The sequence below is a fragment of the Anas acuta genome, chromosome 11 (assembly GCF_963932015.1).
Source record: "Anas acuta chromosome 11, bAnaAcu1.1, whole genome shotgun sequence".
Lineage (NCBI taxonomy): Eukaryota > Metazoa > Chordata > Aves > Anseriformes > Anatidae > Anas > Anas acuta.
This window is the reverse complement of record NC_088989.1, coordinates 14,225,892-14,253,438: the sequence shown is the minus strand read 5'-3', so window position 1 is coordinate 14,253,438 and position 27,547 is coordinate 14,225,892. Positions and strand designations below refer to the sequence as shown.

The 27,547-nt window shown below is 38.8% G+C and overlaps 1 long non-coding RNA gene across 1 annotated transcript in view; it reads right to left on the bottom strand.

Annotated features, from left to right (window-relative positions):
* LOC137862736 (uncharacterized) overlaps positions 1-23,025 on the bottom strand; it is a 60,552-nt gene extending 37,527 nt beyond the window's left edge. Inside the window, exon 1 of the long non-coding RNA XR_011100499.1 lies at positions 22,607-23,025. This is a non-coding gene — a long non-coding RNA (uncharacterized lncRNA). The remainder of the gene's footprint in view (positions 1-22,606) is intronic.
* Positions 23,026-27,547: the final 4,522 nt, after the last annotated feature.

Here is a 27,547-nt window from a genome sequence, read left to right as displayed (position 1 = left end):
AAGTTGTGTTACTGAAAAAAAAAACATGAGCTGCAAAGCAATTTTTTAAATAAGAAAACGTTTTCACTGAGTGCATTGTAGCCAAGCACTTTGCCATTGTGCTACACAAAGCTGTCTTCAAAAAGTAGATTCCAGTGTATTTTAAACTGTTGTTAAGAACACTTCTACACCAATACTCCAAGAGGAAATCTGTTTAGAACCAATTGAGCTGGTTTATACTCTTGAAGATTAAGTCTTAAAGCTTATGTTTTTCAAAGATACTTCTGACCTGTTTTATATCTGATCATGACAGAATCAGTTAACTCCTTGAGACACAACAAAGATTTAATTGTATCTATCAGCTTCTGTGGAAGTCATTATGTGATAGTTTGGTGGGTTAGGTGTTCTTTTGCCTAAATAAACTTCTGAGAACCTTATACTTGGAATGTTACAGAATTTTTGGTAATAATTTACTTTACACAGAAAAGCTTTTGTCTGAAGAGTTCAGAAGACTCCACAGCATACACCATTGCATACACAGCATTTCTTCCAGCTTTTAAGCAGGTTAAAAAAACCTTGCTGTTCAGGGGCAGCTGCATGCACAGAATTAGTCATCACACTGATGAATTAAAAAAAAAAAAATTAAAAGTGAAGTCCAGCTGCAAACTTCAGAAGCATACATACTTCTCAAGCAATTCTAGCAAACCCTGCCTTTCCATTGAGCACTGCATGCTAAAGACGAAAATAAGGTCACAACTGGAGATGTCAAATTAATTGCCTCCCTTATCTGAAAAAGTTCTTTACTGCTGCTGGTTTTCAACATGCAACTAAAAGCCTTCTCTTCTAAGGGCATCTATCTTCAATTAGCCAGTGCAGATACACCACATAAAAGAAACATTTAGTGACAGTCTCTCAAGTTGCACAAATAGATTAAAACCCTTTTAAAAAATGTCATTGTGCTACCTCTCTTCCTATCTCTAGGCCTTGCCTCTTCTAGTCACTCTCGGCTCCATTTTGATCTGCTATGTGTGCACTATTTCTCTCCTTGAATGAAGAGCCATGTCTGCTGAAAGCTAAAGTTAGTAAAGTGAAATGTATGAATACATTATTCCTATATGCTGAAGTGTATCAGTAAATTCTTTCTATGTACCTAAGATCTTATTATTTCCCTTAAATCTTTCACAGAAATCTTTGAGCCTGAACGTGTTCTCAGTGCCACTGACTGCAATAGGAAGATCTTCCCAACTTATTACTGAGGCAGGATGAGCAGAGTCATTCAGCACAGAAACCCAAGTTCATCTTGAGGCTCCATATTGTCAGGTTAAGGCTAAGGCAGGACAGCAAGGGGAAAAAAAATAAAAATAAAAATCTGTTTGTATTCAAGCACGTAAGTTCTCACTGCCAGTTTTCTAGCAGTCTAAAATTCCAGGTATCAGTAACAAAGAACAGGGTATTGCAGCTAAGGGCTCAGTCAAACAGATCAGACTCCCATTTACGCTTACTACCACTCCAGCAGTATAACAAAGCCCAGGAAAACCACTAGTAAATTGGTTCGGTATTCACTACTACACTCCTCAGTGTTAAACCCATAAAAGACCACCTCATTTAATTCCATGCTACCTCCCAGCTGAGAAGTACCAGCTCACACTAGAGGAAGTACAAGACAAGATGAGCCAGAGCTCTGCTAGCACTGCTCCTTGGCTTCTAGCTCCCAAGAGAACCATGCAGAACACAGAGCTCTGTAGGAACTGGTAAACAAAACGTGCACTACTCTTAGTACCTGAGAGTTCAATGTCAATTAATCCGGGCAACAGACACACTCTTAGTACCAGAGTGACCTTCCCATTGTGCAGGGAATAGCCCCACAGCACTGACATGGTCTCTAAATGAGCAAACTAACAAGTAACTTGGAAAGGGAACATTTTCATAAGCACCTGTACTTACACATGGCAGGACTGCTGTACCACGCACATCAGCCACATTTTCCCAGCCCCACTCTCAGTCTCCCCTCACGTGAAAATTCAGGCATCAAAGTTTCAAACTTTAGTGCTCGCCTCACCAGGTAGTTGGCTCTGGCCAGCACTTCTCCATCCAGCCTTTGACAGCAGCAGCAGTTTTCATGTGGCCTTGCCACAGGCCATCATGACTCCAACAGGAAAGAATCACTGAACAGAAAAAAAATCCAGTTTGAAAACATTCATTATTGTGTGGAGAATAGTTTTCTTCCCACTTTTTCTTTAATCAGTAATTATTTAACAGCTCTCAAGTCACTGAAGTTCCAAAAAAGAATGCAGAACATTTAGGTGTTCCACGTTCCTTTGAAATTACAATTTCAGTTAAATCCTAAGGACTTGGCTCATAAGAGGAGGTAGGGGCTACCCAGGAGCTCAAAGCACATTACAGTACAAGACAATTAGCTGCAGCCTCTGTAGGAATTGCTTGGGAAAGAGACAGAATAAACAGTCTTCTCTTGGGCTTCATAAGAATTACTGACACGCAAATTTTTATCAATCTTTTTTTTTTTTCCTAAAAATAAACCAATGGATAATATTAGGCTTTAGTGCTACAGCCAGTAATAAATGAACACATTTTACTGACTCTGCTTTATTATTGAAACATGGCTTGCTTTTTAGACTTCAAGTTTAATCTTTTCCAGAGGGCCTTTATAGAGCAGAGGAAAAAAGTCCATCCAATTTTTATGAGAGAAACTAAACGAGTTTCCCTTGGAACGAATAATTTTAATTATTCTAGGTTAGCATAAAGGCATAAGCACTATTGTTTATCCCTAGAGCCTCAGGTCCTGGTTTTACATCCATATTCAGATTATTTCTCAACTGAAAAGCAGAATATATCCATAACTCAAAAACACAAAGTGCCTGGACAGGACTGCTGTCCTGAGTTCTGCCTGAGTATAGAAAACTTCAAAGCCTTTCTGGGAGGCTTTGTCTCCCGTATTATCTTTTTTCAAATACCATGTGAAGTACTGGATGGCTTCAGTACCCAGGAGAGTCACCACCCAAGAGAAGACTCCAGGAAAGGGGACTTGCTCAGTAAACTCAATTCACCTTGATTGCCACTCACAAGTTGCAGCAAGCCCACAGACACCATCCTGGCAGCCCTGAGAAATGGAAGCAAGCAGCAGGAATACAGAGGTACACAGAGCTTTGTTGGAATTGCTCCGTGCTCCTGTGTCTTTGGGAGGGAGCAAAAAGCACTGCTAAACTCACTGCAGGCAGATGACTTCCATTTCATACACTCTGTGAGTGGGGGGCTTTCCACTGCTGTTTCCAGAGTGTCTGAACCCAGCCTGCAATAGATAGAGCTGCCAAGGATGATCAAGAGACTCAATTCTCCACGGAGCCAGGGAGGGCTGGCTGGCTTCCCCCCCTCAAGCAGGGAATTCAGAATTTGTTGAAGCCCAGCGGTTCCAGGGCAGGAGTGTTACTTTTCTGTAACGGTTGTGTGGGATTTGTGATTTTGCTTCCCCACTTTTCACTTGAGCTTGATTTCTCACCAAAGGAAACGGGCAGAGAAACGGTGCCAAAAACAGTGCCTGGTACTGAGAACTGTCTCAAAGATGTAAAAACATCCGTGCTCAGGAGAGGAAAGTTTGTAGTACTGATAAACACCAATATAACGCACTGCCAGGGCCTCCATTACACAGTTCTGTAAACCCCAGCAAAGGAGGTGGTTTCTTTTTCTGACAGAGTTTCCTAAACAACATCAGTTCTGGTCCCACTCATATTTTATCTGGAGAGTGCTCACTGATGTAAGCCACTGACCTACTGCACCCACTTTAGCTGTCACTCCTCAGCAAGCTCTAGAAAAACACCGAAATAAACTACAAGTCTCCATCACTAGTGTTTCAGAAAACACTATACAAATATCACCAGAGTTCCCTCAATGGTCTTTTCCAACTCTATTTCCTGTGACAATGACAATCATCAAACTCAAATGATTAAAAAAAAAAAAAAAATCCCCTAATTTTTTATTTCTCTTCATATACAAAGATTCCTAGACCTTATAGCACACTTTTTGTAACGTGCAAGTCCTTCTGATAAAGGATTTATTTTTAAAAGTATTTCACAAAGTCACAGTTTTTGTACACAACTGCTTTTGTTCATCGGATACTTAGAAGGTAATAAGAACAGGCATTACTCGACTGTGGCCTGTTCCTCTCCTATAGGAAGGATTATGAGAGTATATTGAAAGTACTGCAAGCCTAAAGCATCTTAAAAAACAAAATGTGATTGCCTTACTACTACTGGGTAACAGCCTGACTATAGCAGAAGTATGCTACACCAACTGTGTGATGTTTGAACGGCTTTGCTATTAACTACATCATTTGCTAACTAAATATATATAGCATGAAGCTCAAAGTTTATTAATGCTGCCTTTATTATTAATCACCAAGCGTTTGCAGTGTCTTTACTTTTTTTTTTATACATCAAGAGAAGTTTCACACTTATTTACATATTGTTTGGAAGAAAATTCATTATATTTGACTGTACGCTTGCCTGCTTGCTTTTTCAAATAGAGACCTCAAGAATTTTAAGTATTTATGATCTGACTGCCAGTTCTGCCAACGTAACAGGATGGCTGGATCTATTTCACTTATTTTGCTAAAAGGCATACCCTTCTCCAAGTGATTGTTTCCAAAAATGAGAGCTTGGTTTGTCTTTCAGATCCTTACCCAGTGCCCTAAGCAGTCTATCCAGTGACTCTAAACCAGAATAAATTACACTATGTCACAGTTGTTTCAACTAGAGACTAGTTCTTTTCATGAATTAGGTTCGGATTTTTTTTTTTTTGTAGTAAAACCATAAAACAAAAACAAGATGAGCTTGCCTTTCATTTAATAGAATTAGTTCAATGTTTAACATCAATCCATCATGAAGCTAAATCCTGAACTAAGAGAACAGACTGATCTTGATTATATCCTTGGTTTCAACAATTCAGAACCCACTGCCATTAAAATCTGCCACAAACTAAGTTTTTAAGCAGCATGTGAACAATAATACTTTCAAGAGGAAACACTCTTCCCATTGCAGTCTTAGTTGACATATCTGTAAATATTAATCACCCAGAAATTCCCACGCAAGAACATAAAAAGTTACCTCTGTTATACTCAGGAAGAATTGCTATTAAAATTGAATCTACAACTTAATTTCATTGCTACTACTCATAGCTGAGTATTTTTTCATTACTTTCAATCACACTTAGTGCTGGCAAAAAGCATTTAATTAGCTATTAAAGAAAAGAAGTTGTACGTACACAGCAGGATGATTTCATTAATGTCTCTACCAGCCAAAGGCCAGAAAATCTTGGTGTTTGATGAACTCCTCCCGAGTAAATGCAATCTCTAATCTCCGCTGAAGCTTTGAAGAGAGACAGTTACTACTACTCCACATTTTTGACTATGAACTGATTTCAAAGCATATTCAAAAGGTAATCGCTTTGGAACATGTTGTAAAGCTCTGGATACAAATTTTGACCAACAAAGAGTTCAAATCCCAAGGAAAGTCTCAATTTCCAGAAAGAGCTACTCATAGAAGATTCTCCTAAGAATCTTCATCCTTCAACTGTTCAAATAAATATAAGTCATAGGACAAAGAATCTTTATCAAAAGGTAAAGCTATTTTTTTACTGTGCTGGCAGTGTTATGATTAAAAAAAGCACTGATCAAAACGAGACAGACTTCAGCAAGGGTTATTTAAAGCTCTGTATGTGCTGGAGTAAACCAGTACCCCATTTGCAGTTTTTGAACTTGGAGTTACTGAGGAACAAGTCACCCTTAGTGATGTATGTCCTGAAAGCGTCAGTGCCTCTGGAAAAGAATAAGCAGAGGATTTGAGTGTGCAGCTGCTTTGTTGCGCATAAGTAAGGTACACTCATATTAAATATATTAAAGCATGAAGTTAACAACCCACTGTAATCAGGATTCTTAATAAAGCTGGTAAATTTTTCAACGCAGATGTTCCCACAGAGGAATTAGATTTAATCAAAAAACCTTTTTATTTTTCCAGTAAAAAATATTTGTCATATTTTTCATTAGGAAAAAAAAAAAAAACATTAAATGAAGGTAATAGAAAGTTCAGTTCTAGTTCTGTTTTCTCCAGAAGGGTATTAAAACATTTTCTTCCCTTGTGCACTCTAAAAACATGAGGAAAAAACGAAAGAAACGAAGAAAGAATTTCAACTTGAGAAGTGCTTTTTAAAATACAAGTGCTACTCGTTAATTACTTTTACTTCAGTCATGCAGCTTTAATATACAACCCCACATCTTCATCACTTTCATTTCACCCATCCATCAGATGCTATGGGGCCCCAAACCCCTTGTTTCTAATGCAAGTTTTTATAAAAAGTGTTGGGATTTATTCCATTTGGTTGGTGGCTTATTTATTTATTTATTGGGGGGGGAAGGCAGTGGGATGGGGGGCAAGCTGAGTATTGCTACCACTTACTAAATGATTTTGGCTGCTTAAATAGTAAACACTTTATTGACAGAAAACCTTTGCAAGGCAGAAGAGAGCCTCAAGCAGAGGAAACAGCTCTTCCATGTCCCATTAACTCTTCAGACACAGCACTGAACTGGTGTTTCCTCTCTGAAATAAGCCTCCCAACAAGACTTTATTAGCATGCCAAAGAACCAAAGTTAAAAACTCTAAAGTGTTGGGCACTATCAAACACCAACCTCTGCACCAACTGCATCTCAAAGCAGTGGAAAGAGGTCCTGGGTATCACTCCTTCCCTAAAAGAGCGGCCAGCAGGTCAAGGGAGGTGATCCTCCCCATCTGCTCTGCCCTGGTCAGGTACCTGGAGTACTGTGTGCAGTTCTGGGCTCCCCAGTACAAAAAAGACAGGGAGCTCCTGGAAAGAGTCCAGCAAAGGGCCACAAAGATGATACGGGGCCTGGAGCATCTCCCCAGTGAGGAAAGGCTGAGAGACCTGGGTCTGATCAGCCTGGAGAAAAAGAAGACTGAGAGGGGAATCTCATCAATGTTTACAAATAACTTAAGTGTGGAAGACAGAGGGATTTGGCCAACCTCTTTTCAGTGGTTTGTGGGGACAGGACAAGGGGCAATGGCCACAAAATGAAGCACAGGAAGTTCTGCACCAAGATGTGAAAGAACTGCTTTACAGTGAGGGTGACGGAGCACTGGGACAAGCTGCCCAGGGAGGTTGTGGAGTCTCCTTCTCTGGAGATATTCAAGATTGGTCTGGATGCCTACCTGGGCAGCCTGTTCTAGGGAATCTGCTTTGGCAACAGGGTTGGACCCAATGATCTCTCGAGGTCCCTTCCAACCCCTGTAATTCTGTGATTCATGGTCTTCGCTTGCACAACCGCATACTTACTTTCTATGGGGCTCCCTCCTTATTTTGTATACAAGCTCTATAAAACTGTAAAGCTGCAGCTTCCTAGTATTTTAATACTCTGTTTCAAAACCCATTTCCATCAGTAATTTAATAAGCACACCTTATTGAGATGCCTGAGAATAACATAGATGGAATCCTGTAATATGCTGCTGACAGATTGTTTTTCTCAGCCTACGTACATAATCTTAAGACTAGCAGGAACATTACCATATCTCCAGTGTAGAAGTACGAGATTGATGCTGTGCTGTCAGGCAACCAACTACAAGCTAAATATCACACTTCTCAACACATGTATCTCCCAAGTTCATTAAATGCAGGAACTACATAAAGGGAGTTACGTAACAGAAAACATAACCACCAGGTTTTCAAAAATCAGCACAACAATAAAAGCATGTTTGCAAATCCAGTTAGCTAAGACTGAATCTTATATAATAGTTATGAATTCTCTCCTAAAAAGTATATAATTCCCTAATAAGATGAACGCCTCACTGTCTATGCTTAAATGTAATATCAAGTTCAAGGATTTCTTGCAGAACTGGTGCTGGTCAGATAGCTGTTCTAGTGCTCCCACAGCAGCCCAGGACTGCTTTGCCTGTGGCCTTAATGTAATTCACATAAAAACTATAAATTCAGAGTGAGATTTTCTTCCTTTCATAGCAGTGAGTTGCAGAAGGAGGTACAAAGGACCAGCAGAAAGTTTAGTGTCAGAAATGAAAGACCTGAGCGTTATGGGAAATGAATAAAATAGTCTGCGTGTAACATCCCTTGAATGCCACAGAAACTGAAAGAAGGTGGCAAACTGTAGCGCCTATTTTCAAAAAGCACTCTGGGGACATTCCAGAGAAATACGGGCCAGATCTCAGGCTTCCACAGCAGGCAAGATGCCAGACACGATAACGAAAATTTAAGGATACACGCATAAACAGAACATATGGAAGAAGAGCTAACACTGTTTCTAGAAGAAAATCACAACTCACAAGCTACTAGAGTTCTTGGAAGGAGTCATGGAGCATATGGACATGGAATATACGCTTGATGTAGTCTCACTGGATTTCTGTAGGGCTTCTGATAACATTTATCACTGAAAGTTCTTATAGAATCTGCCAGGGAACAGAAAGATACAAGTTGAATGGGTTAAATATTCAGCTAACAATGATACAGAAATAAACGCATCATCTACTCCAGGAGGCCTCCAGCACGGTCCCACTGCTCTAGCTGCAATCATGTGGAGATCACAGCACAGATTTCTGCTAAAGACTGAACTGTTCAAAATATTCATAATTCATCCGGAGAAGGGTTGAACACCAAGATGACAAAGTTTGCTTATGTTACTAAAACATCTATTGTAATAAAAACATAATTTGACAGCAGAGAATTGCAGAGGGTCCTCACTGTGTGCTGAGTGATTCTGATTAAACAGCAGACAAAATCCCAGACTGATAAATGTAAAGTAATGTATACATAGAAAGATGATCCTAACTTTTTACACACAGTGATTGACTTTGAAATTGCTATTACCACTCAGGAATGAGATTTTGAAGTTATACGTGGTTCTATAAACATATCAACTCAGTCTTCATTAGCAGTTTAAAAAAAATCAAATGCTAGGAGTTATTAACAAAGGAATAAGTGCACTGCCTTTTCTCCCCATCATAACAAAGCTGTCAGACTAGAAAAAGTACAGAAGACAGCACAGACAATCAAAGAAACAAAATAGCTTCCATTCAGATGAACAACCGAATACATCAGCACTATGCCTGAAAAGAGACAGCTAAGAGTACAAGAAAGATTTTTAAGATGCTAGAAGCCATGGGAAAGGTAGATTGGAAACAAGTGCTCAATAGCTTTCATAATACAAGAGCCATGGGATGTCAAACGAAATTGCAACATGTAATTACACTGTAGAACACATTGCCTTAGGATATAAAAGCTTACACAGGTTCAAAAATTAAGTGGAATACTGGAAGCACGAGAGAAACGTTAGTACGTGCTTATCTTGCTCTTCAGTGTTTTCCTAGGCATCCACTTGTGCACTGCCACAAACAGGCTTTAGGTTTAGGAAGGAGTATGAATATCTACTGGGCCAAACAAATATACTACAACCCACTTCACAACACACAGGAACTGCACTCTGTAACAGATTTAACTTAGATGAAGTGTTACTGCATATTCTGCGTGGTTTAGAAACAATACAGAAGAAGCCTAGGTAACTCAATATGGAACTTTCTCATCTTCACAAAAGAAAAATCACTTAATGGTCCCTACCCAGCTTAAGTTACATAACCACAAACTGTCAGAAAAGTCAGGGCAGAAGCAGAGGCTGCAATAGTTTTTTCTACTGTTTTGGAAAGCATATTAAGAAATTAACCATAAAGAACACAGTAAAAGATCAAAAAAATCTGATCCAGAAACATTAAATTAAAACAAGAGACATTTTAGTAATAGCTCCAGATCTTGCAACTTGCCATATCAGGTTCTTCCTCTCACCAAGCAGAAAGGGACATTCCCTGTTTTATTGCTGTTTACTGCTTGTGAAAAAACATACAGGAAAATGCCGCTGTTGAATTCTTAGATTACTTGTTTCCAAGATTAACACTGAAGCAACAAATATGTTCTCTCAGCCTTACGCTAATTCTGGAGCAAGAGATAGCACCATCTGCTTTGACAGCACAGCTACATAGGAGATGTTGTTATAAACTTGTAACAGCTCATTCAGATTATTTGTATTTCAGTGAATTCAAATCAAGGTAACAATATGCTCACAAAACAATCCAGAGCTGGGCACTTAGTATGACTACTAAATAGACAGTGAAACTAAGACAACAGAACTAGTATTTGCTGACTGACCCAAAACAAGATAGGCAGGAAGAACATAGCTTCACTCCTGTATTTAACAGCAAATCTCACTTTCTGCACAGCAGCCACACAGTTGCGCAACCACGGGAAAAGCCTTCACTCCCGTATCCTAGAGCAATATGTAGAGTAGGCTTCCTTCTCACGGATTTGATCCCTTTGAGTTACGTAGTTTCAGCTGTGTATGCAGAAGTCAGAGCACAGACAATATAACCTGCAGATCAGAAAACTTGTGATTTACTTCTGGTTCCACCACTGCCCTCATGCATTCCTTGAGCACATTTTACCTGCCTAGCTAAACACGGCTTGACATCCCATTTTCTGCCTCTTGAGTAGTTTTCTAGGCTCAGGCAGGACATTTGCAGGACAGGTATGAAGACTGGGGGGCAGAACTGGTTTATTCATTGGTCAGCTTTTGATTTCAACATAAAAAGAGCACAGCGGAGAGCGTGAAGTATTCAGGAAAGGTTGGTATCTAACCCTACCTTCACAAAGCTGAGCAAGACTTATCACAAGGTACCTTTAAGGAGTTTTGCCTATGATTTCTGTGAAATAAGGGACAGTCCTCTGGTCTGTCCATAAGTAGCAAAAAAGTAGAAGTAGGATTTGTGTCATTCCTTTTGTTTAAGGAGCACTTTTCACAGTTAAATTGAGCAACAAACCCTAGAAAGGCTTTCTGCAAGAAAGCAGATGTTACAACTGTGCAAACAAAAGCATTTGCAAATATTTATGATTTATTTATAGACACTCAATGGAAGCTGAGTATTCTCCCTAAAAAAAAAAAATCACAGAAACTTAAACAACGAAGCATATTTTTTTTCTGATATGCACATTAGGTACTGTGGAGATTAAAGCATATTCCAGAAAGAATAAAAGTAGCACACGAGGGGCCATCCAGTCATTTAAGTAGAAGAAATTTTGTATTCAAGGCCTTAAGCCACTAGTCCCAGCAGTAGGTACACATTGCTGCTATGAAATATGGTAATATCTTTTAAAACAACTTCAAATCGCTCCCTTCGACTTTTTTTTTTTCTTTTTTTTCAAATAAATCCATTGCATTTGTCAAGTCAGTTCATTAGAGAAGCGGGTCTTTACATTAGGAGAGCTAGAGGTTTAAATACAAGGGACCTTGGTAGAAAGAGCACTTATGGATGCTTTAAACAGCAATACTGGGAAGTGGAGAAAAAAAGAAGAAAAAAAAAGAAAAAAGGTTAAGACCATTAACAGCTCTACTATCTCCCAGAACATTCCCTTGTATAAATGCAGGAGAATAAGGATGTGAAAAGAAACAAGGAAATGCTCACAAAGTCCATGCTAGTTTTGTGTCAGGAAGGAGAGGGATGCAGCAGAGATCTGGATTTTTGCTGTGTCCTTGAAGTCAGCCCTATGAGAGTACACTTCAGTTTCTTCTTCAGACATAATAGGTTTCCGAGGGACAGCCTCGGGAAACCTGCTATAAAAAGTAAGGACTTTGATTACATTACTGTCAATATTTTAGGTTTAAAAGACAGACGTGGGAGCCCACTCAACCTTACTACAAAGGAATAGCACCATTCAAACTGCACTGCCAATATACACCAACATCCCTTTTAAATAACAAGACAGCATAATTTTTTGATCTCTAAAATACATTTCTACATACAAACTGTATTTAGGATAAAATATATCTTAATTTTAACTTGATTTTAATTGAAAAGCAAAATTTAATTTCTTCAATAAGCGTAAGATCAGATAAAGCCATCATATGATCAAGTTGAGTGTGGATGCATCATGTGTGGATGACTTCTCACGAAGCTCTAGATGATGCTCATGATGCTCCACGATAAGCTCTAGAACCAAAGCAGCAGCGTGACTCCGTGCTCAGCAGCTCTATGAACAGAACATCCAGAAATCAAACTAAAACCACAAGCTGAATTTTTCAGTTTGCATCTTTGCAAAAAGATCAGGCAAGGCCTCTGATTTCAGCTTCCATTAACTTCTGAGCACTCCAATCGCAAACTGATCCTGTAATCTCCAGTCAATTTATTTAAAGGCATTAAATGCCGTGCAGAATCCCCAGTCATATTATCGCACAGTGCCTTGTGTAAGCTTGTGTGAAGAAATGCACATTTTACCCTGCATAAGCCACATCTAATTGAAATAAGACCACCCCTATCTTGTCTAAACCAGCAAAGATGGACACAGCTATCTTTTATAGTCAGTCCTGGTGTCCAAGCCGCCACAGGCAATGCTTTTCGTGTAGCCCATTTCCACAGCAAACACAACAGTAGCGTGCCTGCAACCTCAAGTCTTTTGTAGATTAAATTCTGTAGAGCTTATACAGAGCTCCTGGCGCTGATAAAACAAGCAAAGCATAGAGCAGAAATAAAATAATGCCATTTTACAGGGTGTTTCTCAAACTCTGGTCTACCTCCATATATTATGTCTGCTTCTTACTGTTAAAATGGACAGCAACACACCACAGGAACCTAAGGTCATTTGGTGTATCTGGGCAAAAACATGACTTTTTTTCATGACATTTTTTCAAAACATGTCTTTTTAAAAAAAAAAAAATGAAAAAGTGAGTAAACCTGTGAATTGTAAGTACTATTTCAAAGGTAGTCACACAAAGGATGAAGTTAAAGATCTACTTCTAGAAGGAGCTCAGTCTTACACACAGTATCCATTTTTTTCCTTTACCTCCCTTTCCCTCACCCTTCTCAATACTCCTAAAATGAATACACATCGAATGGATAAAGCAGTTGAATTCGTTAACATTTAAGTTTGTTCTTGCATATAGCTATGCCTTACATAGAATAAGCAATGAAGTGAGTATTCCAAATGCAGACTGATAAAAGTCTGAAAGAGTCCTCTTATTTTCAGAGCAGTGCAAGCTTTTGCAAATATGGCAAAGGACTCATTTAAATAAGAACTCACCTCTTATGTTACATCACAGCTTCTTTTCCTACTTTTCCTCTCAACATGAGTGTTCTTCATGCCAACTTTTGATCTAGCTTAAGTATCTTGTTTTTGTTTTTTTTACAATAATGGACAAAAATTTACACAAATGCACATGAAAGCTGAATAGTCTCATAACACACAATTATAGCTGTCAATGTTTGAAGTGCCCACAAACAGACAAAATGCATTGAATCAAATGAACCTGCCCATTTGCTGTCACCTTCACCTTCCCACACTGCAATTCACATTTATCATCCTTAAGTGCTTATATTGGTTTGAGATTATTTTTATTTTTCTGGTAGGACATGAGGGAAACGGTGCAATGTTTAAAATTTAATGTGGACAGGTTGATGTTATAATCATCTGTGCCCGGAAAAAGGTACCAAAATCCAAACTCTGTTCATCTCTGGACTGCAATCTGACACTGACTTCCCATGTGCATCTGGGGGAGTCCTTTAACCTCTTTCTGCCCCATTTATGCCACCTACCAGACACTTCACTTATGCTCTAATGCTCCAAGTTACTGACATTTAAAGGGAAAATCTGCATTACTGAAAATGTTCAAAGCTAAAAGCACTCCTCTGCCTTTCAATTCTGTGAAGAGGTACAAAGTCTAGCCTAAAAAAGGGATATTCTAGAAACAAACAGGACTGCCTTTATAGGTGAGATTGCTTTAGTAAACAGGAATGCTAGGGAGAAAAACCTAGGCAATATAAGATGCCAGACATTAGATGTAGAATGTAACCTAGCGGCTATGTAAAAATAGCAGTTTACCAAACCATACCCTTTGGAAAGTCACCATAGTGTTACCAAGCAAAAAAGGCCACTCCAGGACCAGTTTTACCCATAATACTTGTTTGTGGTTCATTTACCTGATGAAGCTAAATCACACAGCCTTTCCCCTGTGATTCCAGCCTCCTCCATCTTATCTTGATTAGTCTTTCCAGTGCTTCTTAGTGGTTCACGTTGGCAGCACCTACCTCACTAGTTTAGTGATAACATCAAGTCACCTGAGAGGATACCTGAGAGAAATAATTAGAGTCCCTCAGCACAAAGGCAGACAGTAAGTGAAGCAAACAGTGACAAACAGAGAAAAAAAATCTACAGCTTTCATGCTAGTGTAATTGATGGGAGAAGCTCGCTTGCCAGAATCTAACAGGTAATTCTAGCATGGGCAATGGAAATGAAAAGCCTATAGAAAAAGACATGTACTCAGCTACATTACAGCATGCACATGATCCTATTTGCCAAAGAAATTTAGTGTTCCATAGCAAGTAAAATTTCCTTGCACTACTGAAAATGTTAGTTTCTCCATCTGAAATTATGGCATGTCAATACTAATTTTAGTTTGATTTGATGAGGACCCCTATATTTGTAGAAGGGACAGTTCAGACCATCAGCAGCCCAGGCAATTCATTTTCCTGAAAAAAGTGAAAGGATTATTTTAAAATACCCTTTCACACATAAGTAGACAAAATAATTGAAAGAAAAACTAATTATATAAGACCCCTAATTAACCCATTTGTCACCAACCCATCTGTTAGCACCCAGTTTTGTCAATTTGTTACAACAAACTGCCTCATTACATTTAGCACAAATTATGAGAAGTATAAGCCTTTAACATTGTAAGGCAGCAGAAAACCTTCCCTCCTTGCAGAGAAGTTCCTAGTTGCCTAGAAAAGACAATTAGCTGTGCAGGCTGTTCGGTAGATCATTCACTCCATCTTTTGGCAGATGAAAGGACTGCAATGCTATTGGGTTCCCCTCTTCCTCCCCTACTCCACCAACTGTTGGAAACCCAGACTGCTAGAGATACGAGTCATTACAGCGTTGCTTAATCCACAAACTGACAGCTTATCATTGAACATCTCACATTCAAAAAAATGAAATTAGACACCCAATAGCGATACCTTGCTATCAAGCAATAGTGAACTTGAGGCTACCACAAGTTGCTGAACTCCAGCCCTATAGGTCTCTGTCCTCACTCAAGCCAGAAGAAGTTATTGCTGAGTTAGTTCACAGAAAAAGCAGTATCCATACCTAAAAAAGAGAAGTCAGAACATCCTCAGAAGCACCTTAAAAAAGCCACACAAAAAAAAAAAAAAAAAACAATACTTTGACAAATATTAAAATTTACTACAGATGAAGGAAACCGCCTCATTCATTATTTACTGATCAATTCATTGGCGTAATGTATTTACTTTGTGTTTACCTTTTACCACCAAGCTCTTTTATTAGCAGCTGTGTAAAACCAAAACAATGATAGAGAATTATTTAAATTATTTAAAAAGCAAACATGTAATAGCTGGGGTTTTGTTTTGTTTTTAAGAAGGCTGACAGAACCAAGTAAATAGTTACCACAGAATTCTGAATGCATGTTTATGAGCAGCTTTAAATAACACAAAGACAATATCCAGCACAGTGAACATCAAGAACAGCTACAGCGTGGAACACCACAAAGGAAAATAAAATCATCTAAGGAAAGCATCACTTCTCTTTGTTTTGGGAAATGCTTTTACATAACTTCACCTTGCCATTATAGCATATTGCTTTAGGCTACATTAGCACGATGTGCCATGATATAAGCCATGATTACATCAAGCAGATAAATGGCCTTACCGGAGCTACTTCCCGGTAGTTCTCATTTGAACAACACTCATTTTCTTTTGTTAGCATCAGAGAAAAGTAAAGTCTTATTTGTAAATCCGTTTAAAGAAAAATAAAAAAAGGAATGCTTCAGTAAGAAGACAAATTTTTGTTAAATGTGTTCTCAGAAGTCCTGATTCCATCAATTAAAATATCCCCCAAAATATCCCTAATTCCACAACACAGAAACGTGTGGCAGAAATGCCCCCAACAGGAGTGGAAGCCTCATCCAAATAACATTATCAGCTAGATCTATCCCTCACATACCTAACAGGGAGGGAGAACCTGGTGAGCCCCAAATTTCACCAACTTTTACCTGTAATTTTAGAATCAAAAGCCCCCAGAGAAATCCTTAATTGACTGAAAACTGTTTACACAAAAACAGCTTGGGGGAGGAGAATGCTTTGTACTTCACAGCTATAGATCAGATCACAAATAACAAAACCCACACAAGCTCTTCTCAAGTACTGCCAGTAAGTAGCAAAGTACACTTTCACAAACAGAGGTTACAAATAATAGCTTAGTTAAACCATTCGAGTTAAATAAAAATTATATCTTCATACTGAGAAGCAAATAAGTATGTTAATGGACCCTTCATTATTATAAGAAGTTTAACATTTAACAAAATTCATCTCACATTGTTATGCTGATGCATACAGACAGTAAATCCCACACAGCAGGAGAAAGAAAACCCCAAGCCTGGGAAAGAAACATCTGGAGAATAAGTGAATCTAGTGCTAGGGTAATGCTAACGTCAGTGCTAGGAGAATGTAACTACTGAAAGGCAAACGGAGATGAGGGGAGTAGTACAAAAGTGATGGGGGGACGCAAGGGGGAGAAAAGTTGACAGAAAACAAAAGTGTATTAGGTTAAAGCCATTAAAAATCTCAACCACATGCTGAAACAGCAGTTATAATAAACATCACAGAGGTTGCATCATTACAAATGGGAAGGTTAAAATTCATGAAGGCTAGTCAGTGAAAAATGAACACAATTTCAAAACACATGTCTAAGCAAAAAGCAGACCACAGTTTTTAGTTGTGTGTAGTTGTGTGCACGTGTTCGGTTTGGTTTTTGCTTTTTTTTGGGGGGGGGGGGGGCGGTGGCGGGGATGGATAGGGATTGCTGAAATTTATTAAAAAGGCTGTTGATTTTTATTAAAAAGGCTGAGCTAACTCTCCAGTATCTGGTACCAGTTCTAATGCCATATAATTTGCAAAGCCTTTTCGCAGGTCACTTTGGGTAAGAAACTCAGTGAAAATTTCCCCATTTCACTATGCCTAGAAAGTTTGTATGTTGACTGTGAAATACACTTGCCAAGCCTTCATCTCAAGCCAAGAGCTCCAAAATGCAAGTTTCATCAAAAAGGCTGACTGGCAGCATCTGCCAACACAATACATCCCTACGGAGCCAATGAATTGTCCTTGTCCCTCTTAAATGGCTTTCAACCATCAGAAGAACCTTGGATAAAATCTGTAGCACATTAAAATCCATGAGTAAACAGAAACAGGAGCGGCTCTTTCCAGCACAGAGTTCATCCTCTAGGTGCTATTTGAGAGAGGCTGAGGACACATTCCCTAAAATGACCCTGAGCAGATTCTACTGAAGAACTGGGTCAAATGCAGCTTGTATCTAACACGGGAGGAAAGGCTCCACTGATTTAAGTTTACCCCAGTTCTCATATGTATGTTGCACAAGTTTCTTCCTCTGGTTCTATACTGAGTTTGACTCTATACCTCAAGGCTCTTATCCTAGAGGAAATACAAGACAGTAAACACCTGTAGGGCTATATAATCTACAGTTTATAGAACATCTTCATGGAGTTTAATTTTAGTGCCTCTCAAACAAGAAGTCTTTGTTGCCAGTTCTACAGAGATGGTTTCCCAGATTTAAATGGGGAACAAACTAAAAAGTTATAATTTAGGAAAACTTCCTGCCAACTGCTACAATTCTACCACGCGCCAGCTGTACAGTGCTAACCTACCTCACCCCTGCCTTACATTTCACTCCTTTCAGATTCTTGTAGACTATCACAATCCTTTGCCTTTCTTGCACGTATTTAGCAAATGTCTCTATAAGCATCTGCTGCTGTGTTACCACCTGCAGGGCAAACCCACAGTGCAATCTACACCCGTGCTTAGAACTGAGATGGATGTGCCAGAGCTAATAGGTGAAAGTATGCTAAGTAGCAAGACAGTTGCAGCTGCAGAGGTCGCAGCCCAGCCTAACTTTGTAAGAGCCACAAGCAGGTGGGGTGCTTGCAAACATCAGTGCATCCAGCACTGACAACTGAACTGCCACCAGGACCTGGGCTTGCTACGCTGGATTTAGCTTAGCTCTGCTTTCATAAATCACACTCACATCTTCCTGCTTAATACAGCCTATAAAATTCCAGCCCTGAGAAGAGTGTAGTTTCATTTAACCTTTCAATACCTTTTTTTCCCCCGGCCTCTTTCTACACTTTACCTACTTTTCTGGTAACTGTAATTTTGTCAGCTCTGTAGTGATGAAATGCCCCGACCAGAGGCCAAATTCTAGCAGCAGCACCCACATGCTGCAGCAGGAGACAGTTCTTACAGCTTTGCCCTCCAGGAACACATATCTTTGGGAGCTGATAATAGTTTCACTGGTAAAATTCAGGTGCTTCTGGTTTTAAGTAGATCCATCATCAGAATTTGAACAGTTCCTGTGAAGAGAGGCCAAAGACATTCACATTTGTCTTGAACCTTCCACCATTAAGGTGGTGATCCAACTCATTTGAGGCTCCCTCAGAGAGCTGTTTTCATACCTATCCATAAGCACAATAGCTTTGCAGATTAGAGTCTGTCCCTGATTTTAAAAATTCTACAACAAGATGAAGCAATGAAAGAAGATTACATAGAAGAAACACAAAAAAAGAACAGAATAAAACTCCTTCTCACTACCCTTTCAGAAGACAGCTAAAGAGAAACAGAATTTCTGTATTTAAGAGAAGACCTACTCTATATAGCACAGTATCACCTGTTATTACAGGCACACAGCTGTCCACAGCACACACAGGCAGCAGGGTTTCAAACACAGGCATGTGTTTTACATAGGACAAGCAAGAGCACAAAGGTCTAGAAGGCTCAGAGGGAAGAAAAGAGCAGAATCAGGAGCACAGAGCTTAAGGAGGAAATGCTGGCTGACTGCCTGGGAGCCATGAAAGAAGCAAACTCTCTCTTCCTTGTCTTATCCCCTTCTCGTCCATTTTGGGGAAAGGTGACTTGCTTTTTTAACACTTAACACAGCAAACATCATGATAGCTGCTTGATACGAGCTTCAGCACCACCTCCATCCTTCATTTTGGTAGTGATTATTATTATTATTATAGATCCTGGATGTGCTCCAGTCTAACTGAAACCCATTCCTTCACCCAAGGACCAAGTTATTTGGCAGTACAAGGCAAACTTTGCCAAGACAGAAGCAAAGACACGTTATTAAACACACACTAAAAGTAATAAATTCAAAATCCCTCATTTAAAACTATCTTTCTACCGCTGATGACTACAAATCTGCCTCTTGCAACAGCAAATATTGTAAGAAAACTACAAACTTATCTAGTTCATAGACTCTATAAAAAGAAATTCAGCCTTAAGTTTTATACAATGCTAAGCAATTCCTCTTCTAATTAATTCCTCTTTGTTCATTACTATATACATATAAAACACAAGTACAAAGTCAGTCCAACTACTCTCCAGTAGCTGAAATACAGTATCAGTCCTGCTTTACAGCTTTAAAAAAAATTAGAAAGTTAGGAGAAAGCTGACAGAGAAAAGAGAAAATATTGGGTACCTGTGCCCTACTTTTATGACACAAATAACCTTTGGAAAGAAAAAAAGTCTGAGAGAAACCAAATACCTACCTGGGAGAGATACTTTTCATGTTGAATGGGCAAACCATCAAACTAAAGTTCAAATGAAATATTTCAAGTCAACAAACAGAGTACTGAGATATATGAGATATATATTCTTTCCCATTCTACATATATATATATAAATAATGAAGTGAAAGTGTAATCATGCAGAACAAGGACAGGCTATTCTAAGCATACAGAAAGTGTCAGGATGATAAACCACATAAGCACAGAATCAAATCAAAGTTAATGGCCACTAGCTGATATTTAACTTTCTTTCATTTCTCTTTTCTTTCTGTTTTTTCATCTAGCCTGCTTGGCTAATAGAATTGCCATTGTAAGTGAGAAGCAAAGGCACGACTCAATGCTACATCAATTATTATGACTTCGTGACACACCGGTATTCAGCTGATCCCAGCAGGCTACCCTGATGCCTTATATGCAATTAATTTTTGATTGATCTAACTCACTCTGCATGTAAAATGTTCACAGACATTTGAATAATTCTATTACATGCAGATTACTGCACAGAGATCATTTGAAATTAATTGCCAAGTTATTTTAGTAAATGTAATACACCATTCCAGTCCTATTGTGGTAACAGTTATGTAATTGCTTTACAAAGTAAACTAATGAAATAAATTAACTCTCACTAATACGTGGCACAACAGGGCTCAAAAAGTGAAATCACGCTGTAGATTTATTCTGTACCACTACAGGGTTGGGTTTGGGGACTTAACTTTCAATTGCAGAACTGAACAAGAATGAACGACCTCATAAAAAGGATTTGGTTTCACTGGCAGCAGGTGACCTCAGCAGGGAGCAACTTTTAAAAGAATTGATAGAATATAACCACTCAGTACCTTGCTTACAAAACCTAAGGACAGAGAAACCATCATTACCACAAAAGGTTGCTGGGGTTTGTTTTGGTGTTTGGTTTGTTGGTTTCTTTCTCTAGCCTAGGATCATCTTGGTTAAAATCAAACCCAGCAGTGGTGCGAATCCCAGCAGACACTGCAAGACATAACCAAATGAACAGCCTGTTCCCCCATTAACTCACTGTATCTGCAGGACTAGGCAGGACCTGTTTGTGACCTGATACAGCTATCGTGTCCGGATTTTTAAAAGGAAGGCATTCTTCACAGGTTTCTTCTGCAAAAGATTCTTAATCAGATTTAATTTTGGGTACAGTCTGAAGTTTTTTTTATTACAATCCAGACTCTGCCATCTATGGGGAAACAGAGCTCCTACAGACCACCTGAAATTGACAGCACTAATTAACAAACTTGTTAGATTTCCTGTGTGACTTATTTCTATTCATATTTTAAATGAATAAATGTAACCAATTATCCACAGAAGAACAGCCTTAGAGTATTTCCAGAAATTCTCCAATGTACTAGGGCTATAGATACAATATTTGCCAGTGTATTCTTGCGGTAAACACATTATTCCTTCAAAAAGAAATCCGTAACTGTACACTACAGGTTTTTAAAAGACCTATTACTATATATTATTATATTATCCAAATGTCAATTAACTCTTCTAAAGATTTTACATGCATACATAAACACACATTTTAATAAAATATGTAATTTAAATACCTTATAAGAAGTAAATTTGGCTCTGATGCTACAGCAAGCATGACATACTCCAAATTCCAATGGCAAAAGCTCTTTTGCTCTGTTTACTCCAAAGAAACCAGAGTAAAAATGAGTGCATATAGCAGGTGTTTTTAGGGATTCTGGACTGTCTGGAAATGATGCTGAAAACTAGAATGGGCATAATTATTTAACAAATACTTTTTGTAGAATGATAATGTTTTGTTAGAAAAATCTAGCATGTGTTTTGAGTAGCTGGTACACCTACAAAAAGTAGTGTCATCAAGAACACAAACCACTCAGCCATCCTGGCCTGTCAGTGATCTGTCAGATAGCCTGCAGCAAAACACCTCTGGCCAAATTTCCTATAGAAAGTGAGCTAATGTTAACCCCACTCACAGGCATCAGTGCAGAAAATGCTCCATACTGTCACTTTGGCACAGTTCACATTAAGAGCAATAGAAATAATAAAATCCCTATCTATGGACACTGACTGGAAGTCTCTCTCTAATCAAAACACCCTGGAAGTAACTGGCTACTGCTTTCTTTACTGTTCACCTGCTTAATGCTGCAAGCAAAGCTCCACGTCAACTTCACGTTGGTGCAAAAAGCAGCCACTAGCAATTCTTGTTTTGCAGGGTCATGGCCTTATTTGAGGCTGGAATTATTCCTTGTCAGGCTTTAGAAGAGGACAGGAAAAGTTGGTCAGGATCCAAGCAAATAAAATGATGTTGGTATCAATGCTTTAAACATAGAAGTTACAAGAAAAGTGCTTTTCCTATTTGAATATTTTGTAAAAAGCAAGTGCTAAAAATATCAGCACAGAGCAAAATTTATATTGTGGTATAGTCAAAAATCTGAAAAATCCCAGACTCCCTTGTCTCTGGCACACAAAGGCAACCACCCCAAGGAAAAAGTAAACTTTTGTTATCATAGTTACTACTGGATAGTAAAGCACAATTACTAACTAGCACAAGGAAGCATGGTAGAGGAATCTCAGTTCAGATTAGCAATACAGTGGAATGAACTAACCAAAGTGAAGTACAAGATGAAACCCCTTAATGTCTCATATGGCCTGTATTAACTCAAAATCCAAGAGCAATGTAAATAACTACAGGAGTTTACGAAACCTTAGTCACAGGCTTTCAGACTGCTGCATGCAAAATCACTAGGAACACTGAAAACATTCTAAGGAAATAGAGTTGTGGAGATTTTGAGGTGGAAACTATCACCAAAAAAAAAAAAAAAAAAAGCAACTCTACCTGATGTTTGAGCAGTGTGAGTATTTTGTTTAAACATACCTTCCAAGCACACATCCAGGCATTTTGTTTAAACTTACCTTCCAAGCACACATCTAGGGGAAATCCAGCTCCTGTAATCCACACAATGGTCAAAGACATTACTACAGCAGCTCTGGTCTAGTTATTTTTTCCATTCCAGCGTTTACAGTATTACTGGTGGTAATAACTATGCTCTCCACAAAACAGATGTTATGTCATGACCTCTTTACTTTTGCAGGCTGAATTCAGTGCCAGCAGTGAATTTGCCAGTGACAAAACAACATTATGTTCAGCTGCAGTATTTTTCCATCTAATTCACAGCTGCAAGGGGGAAAGAAAAGTCCAAACAACCAGTCAGAACCCTTCATAAATTGTTCAAGTTATCAGGAAACTAGTTTTAGATGGCATATTTCAACTCAGATGACAGATTCCATTAGCTAGTGGAAGAGTGCATTTGCTTAAAACGTACTGGCTTTGATCCTGTCTTTTTCAGGATCCACGTCGGCACTGATTTTGTAATACTCATGAACTGAAGTTTGTCTATAACAGAGAGATATTTTTAAAACAACTAGTGTTTGTGGTTCCTTTGCTGTGACCGGGTAAACACACACATTTAAGTCTGGAATTAGGTAGTGGAGTGCAATGGATCTAAATCCTGTTCTGAATTGCTTATACATGGACTTTGATCAAATAATTAGAATGACTTGTGTTGGAAGGAACCAGGAACCATGACTCTGCTCAAGAATAAACTGAAACAGGCATGTAAACTTGACATAGTTCAGAGTACAAGAAGGATGACCTGTTGGGGGGGTCCTATAGCCCTTACAGCAAAAGGACTTGAAGGAAAACACAGATGCCACCAAGAGACAGCAGAATGAGGATGGTGAGACATAATAGGCAGCGGTTTTAATTTTTTTTTCTCCCCACTACAACAATATCGTTGGCAAAGGTTAGCACTCCATGTATCAAACAGTTTATACCACCTTAGGGACATTCTGGGGAGGTAAGAAATGAAGATGGAATGAATGATCTCACACAGAAATTAAGAAACCTGTAACATTACTTCAAAATCAGTTTCAATTTGCTAAAACCACCACTGTTTAGCAAAGGCACTCTATATAAAACCTTATGTAATTTCTCAAGTGATTGTCTGAAAAGAAAGTCAAGTCGCTCCTTGCAAGTATCAGCCCATTTCTATATATAGCCAATCTGCCATGGCCCAGCATGCGAAGCAGGGCCACAGTTAACCACTGGTTAATGGTTATCATAGTCCCTTTGCCTAATTTTGACTTTGTAAAAGTCCTAGCCAAAAAGATCCTGAACAGCCCACCACAAAGAACAACAAAAATATATCACACAAATTATTCTTATGTCTTACAAATTATTTCAGAAGCAAATTTGCAAGCTGCCCCTGATCTTCCATAATAAACAGTTTCCAGAAGCTACTTGGCAGAAATGTAACGTACTGAAGTCTATTAATATTTATGTGTACATCAATAAAAATGGGGTTTTACCAACAATCTTTCTCTAGCAACAGAAATGTTTCTTTTGGTTTGTGATGTTCTGACACATGCATATTTGTTTGGCATATGCATTCATGTTCATCTGGGTGCAATCTATCTGGCAGTCATTGCACATTGTCATAACCTATACAAACACCATAAGTTTGTCATGGCAGCAAATGGCACACAAATTGATTAAAGTTTTAACAAGAATAATTGTTTCCAAGTGTCAATGGCCAAGTGATTTATTGATAACATACTCAGCACCAAAAAATTCCTTATTAGTTGCAGTACCACGTTAACAATAATTGGATGTACTGACTTGCTTGAATTTGGTACAAACAGCTATAACTTACATTTATACTTATTTTCTTTTTAGGAGCATAAAAGCTTATTAACTTTTTCTTCATAAAGCTTGTTTGTAGTTAAGCGAGGTCTTCAGCTAATATTCCATGACTAATATTCTTTAATTGTAAATTCATATGCTGTCACTGTTGCTTGTCAGTTCTAATGACAGAGAAATATTGTTAACCATTGAAGAAAAATAGAGTACTATTATCTGCATTATATTTTTAATCTGATGAAGTTAATCATTGAGCAGACTTCCTACCTTTGTAAAGCATTAATTGTACTCAGACAGCAAACTTCTAACCATAATTTGGGGTGGTTTTTTTGTTTGTTTGTTTTGTTTTTTTTTGCTAATATTCTTGCAAGTAAACTAGAATATTTCTCTTGCATAACATTGTTACGATCTTCTTATACCTGTTGTCTATTTGCTTGATACCTTCAAGTGGAACTCACTGGTTCCACTTCATGCCCCCCCCCCCCAAAAAAAAAAGCAAGTAAGCTTTGTATCTAGCCCAATTAAATAATCATTACATCTACAGCAGTATTCTAATACAGCAAGCAAAGCGCAGTAATTATGCCAAGCTGACATGATGACTCTTGAGTAGTCTCAGTGCAGACATCTGTGCTCTGAACTCTGCTCCTGCACCAAAAAAAAAAATTCTTTCCAAGATGTTGGCTATTGTTACTAACCTATGGGCATCTCTACAACTTTTGCCTTAATTCTGAGAAAAAAGTATTTTCCATTAGCTTTATCAACACTAACCATGTTCATCAACTGAAATTGTGGCTAACATTTGAAAATATGATACAGATACACAAATGAAGGGAGGCAAATTAAGCAAGCTTTGGTTACCAGACACACACAAGCCTCCCTTTATACTTACCTATCCCATCTTCCTTGAGCATTACCTCTATCCCAGTTTGATGGCACTATTTCATAAGTCATTTTTCCTTTGTATCCACGTTAAACTCCTGAGTATTCAACTCCTTATTCAAGAACTGTACTTAGTGTTCCTCCATTTCAAACCTTTTCCCTTCTGTTCTATTCACCCTCCTGGAGTACCTCTATACTTACACACTTTCTTGAAGGGACATTACTGAAGACCACATCATCACTAGGTTGAGCTGTTTCTCTTTAAACCATTAATGCTGGCAGTGTTGTTCTGTAAAATAAACGGTAAGAACCTACAACAAATATTAAGTTACGTTTTTGATTTACTCTTCCAAGCTTTAACTGAAACCAATTAAATCACTTGGTCCAAGATTGGTCTTTTTTTTTTTTTTCCACAAACATTTAGTCATCTATAAAACTTGGAGGCTGAGCTGCATATTCCCAAGGGTGAAATGTTACTGTTCTACCACTGTCAGAGCACAACTCTCTTTACCTGTATCAGTCATGACTTAGCAACAGCTTGTCAAACCAACTCTAAATCTATGAAAACAGTGATTTCAGTGATTTGAGTTTTATTACTTTAACAGCTGAAGTTCTACCTCCTCAAGCAGAAGGGAGGCTCATTTTCTTTCATTTCTGTTTCTTGATTGACCCAAATTGTGTAAACCCTACCCATTCCCTCTTTGTCTAAAGTAGATGGAACTGTAACTGCTTTTTGCTAATCTCCTTCTTTTATTCATTCAAGATTGAGTCCAGACTTAAATTTCTTCTGTTTTGACAGTGAGCACACACTTCTATTTGCAATTCATGCATTAGCTTTGCAAAAACCTACTTCTGTGTCCTGGTTCATCAAACCTAGAATCCCCCATGCCAAGCACCACCTTGCTGTATGTCCTGTGTATCTTGTTGGGGATAGTGTGGTCTGCACCAAACTTAACCCTTTATTGCCATGTTCCCTGTGTTCTGTGATCCCCATTAAAGATGTACATTCCTATCCACATGGTGTGACAGCTTATGGGAGCCTCAGAGTTTTTGATCTGCTGGCCACAACTCATGATTTCTCCCATTGCTTTGCATCAGGACTGCCCCACAGCAGGGTTAGTACAGGAGAATTGTTCTTAAGGCATGACACAAAGAGGCCTGGGGAGAGGGAAGGGGTGTTCTCCAGGTAACGCAGAGGATCTCCACAAAGCAGTCCGGATTGTACCAGCTACCTCCACCTCAGTCCCAACAGTCAAGGTTTTCCCATCTAAATCCTGCACTGATTTCAACCACACCTTGTTCTACCTGCAATGTTGTTCTCAAACACCAAGCAACTCCTCTAGCAAGCTGAATGATCCAAACCACAGCACTGCTTATAACCACCCTGAAGCTATTTAAGCTTCTTTCAACCGTCAGTCTGACTCAGCTTCAGTTTTCATTGTCCAGCCTGGGACAACGTGCTTGGCACAGTCTGCAATACTCCTGCATTCCCAGGAAGTTACAGGTAAAACCGTGAAGTCTTCTCCCAGCCTCTGATATGTTCTTCTATTTTTCAAGGTGTCTCTCCAAACCATATCACGAAGAACAAAACGCAATTCTTGTTCACTAGCAGATTCAAAGAATTTAAGCTCCTTACCTCTATTTAAGGGCTGCTATCTATTTTATTTTTTTTTTCTCCATGAAACAGCTTTAATTATTTCTGTCTTCTTAAATGGGTCACAGATGTAGCACATCTGTCTTCCTGGTCACTTTCCTTTCTACTTTCTCAGTTTAGGGAGATGGCATAAAACTCTCTGGAATTAAGTCATGCTGAAGGCAGACATCTGTGAACGAAGAAACCTACCTAGCAAATGAACACACAGAACAGAGCTGTATTAGATGTTTGCTTACAGTGACTAAACAGGAAGTCACAAAAAGTTGTTCTACTATTCCCCACAATTACGATGTTCTGCCTCAGCTACAGATGGGAGCACACATCTGACTCCATGGATGAAACTCACTACAGCAGCACAGAGTTACAAACATCCCAACAGGAAACTGGTGGTTCCTCCTCCTAGGTCACAGCAAGGTAGTGCATTAACCACAATTCAGATCCACAAATAGAAGAGCACAAGCATCTTTTTGGGTCCAAAACGCATGAGATGAGCGCTTCTGATCAGTGTTTTGTTCAGATCCCCCAGCTGCTTATGCTTTTGAGTGTGTCTTGCACTTCACGCCCATGGCCCAGCTGTACATCAGACATGGAGAGCTTCAAACTTCATTTTAAGCTTATAATG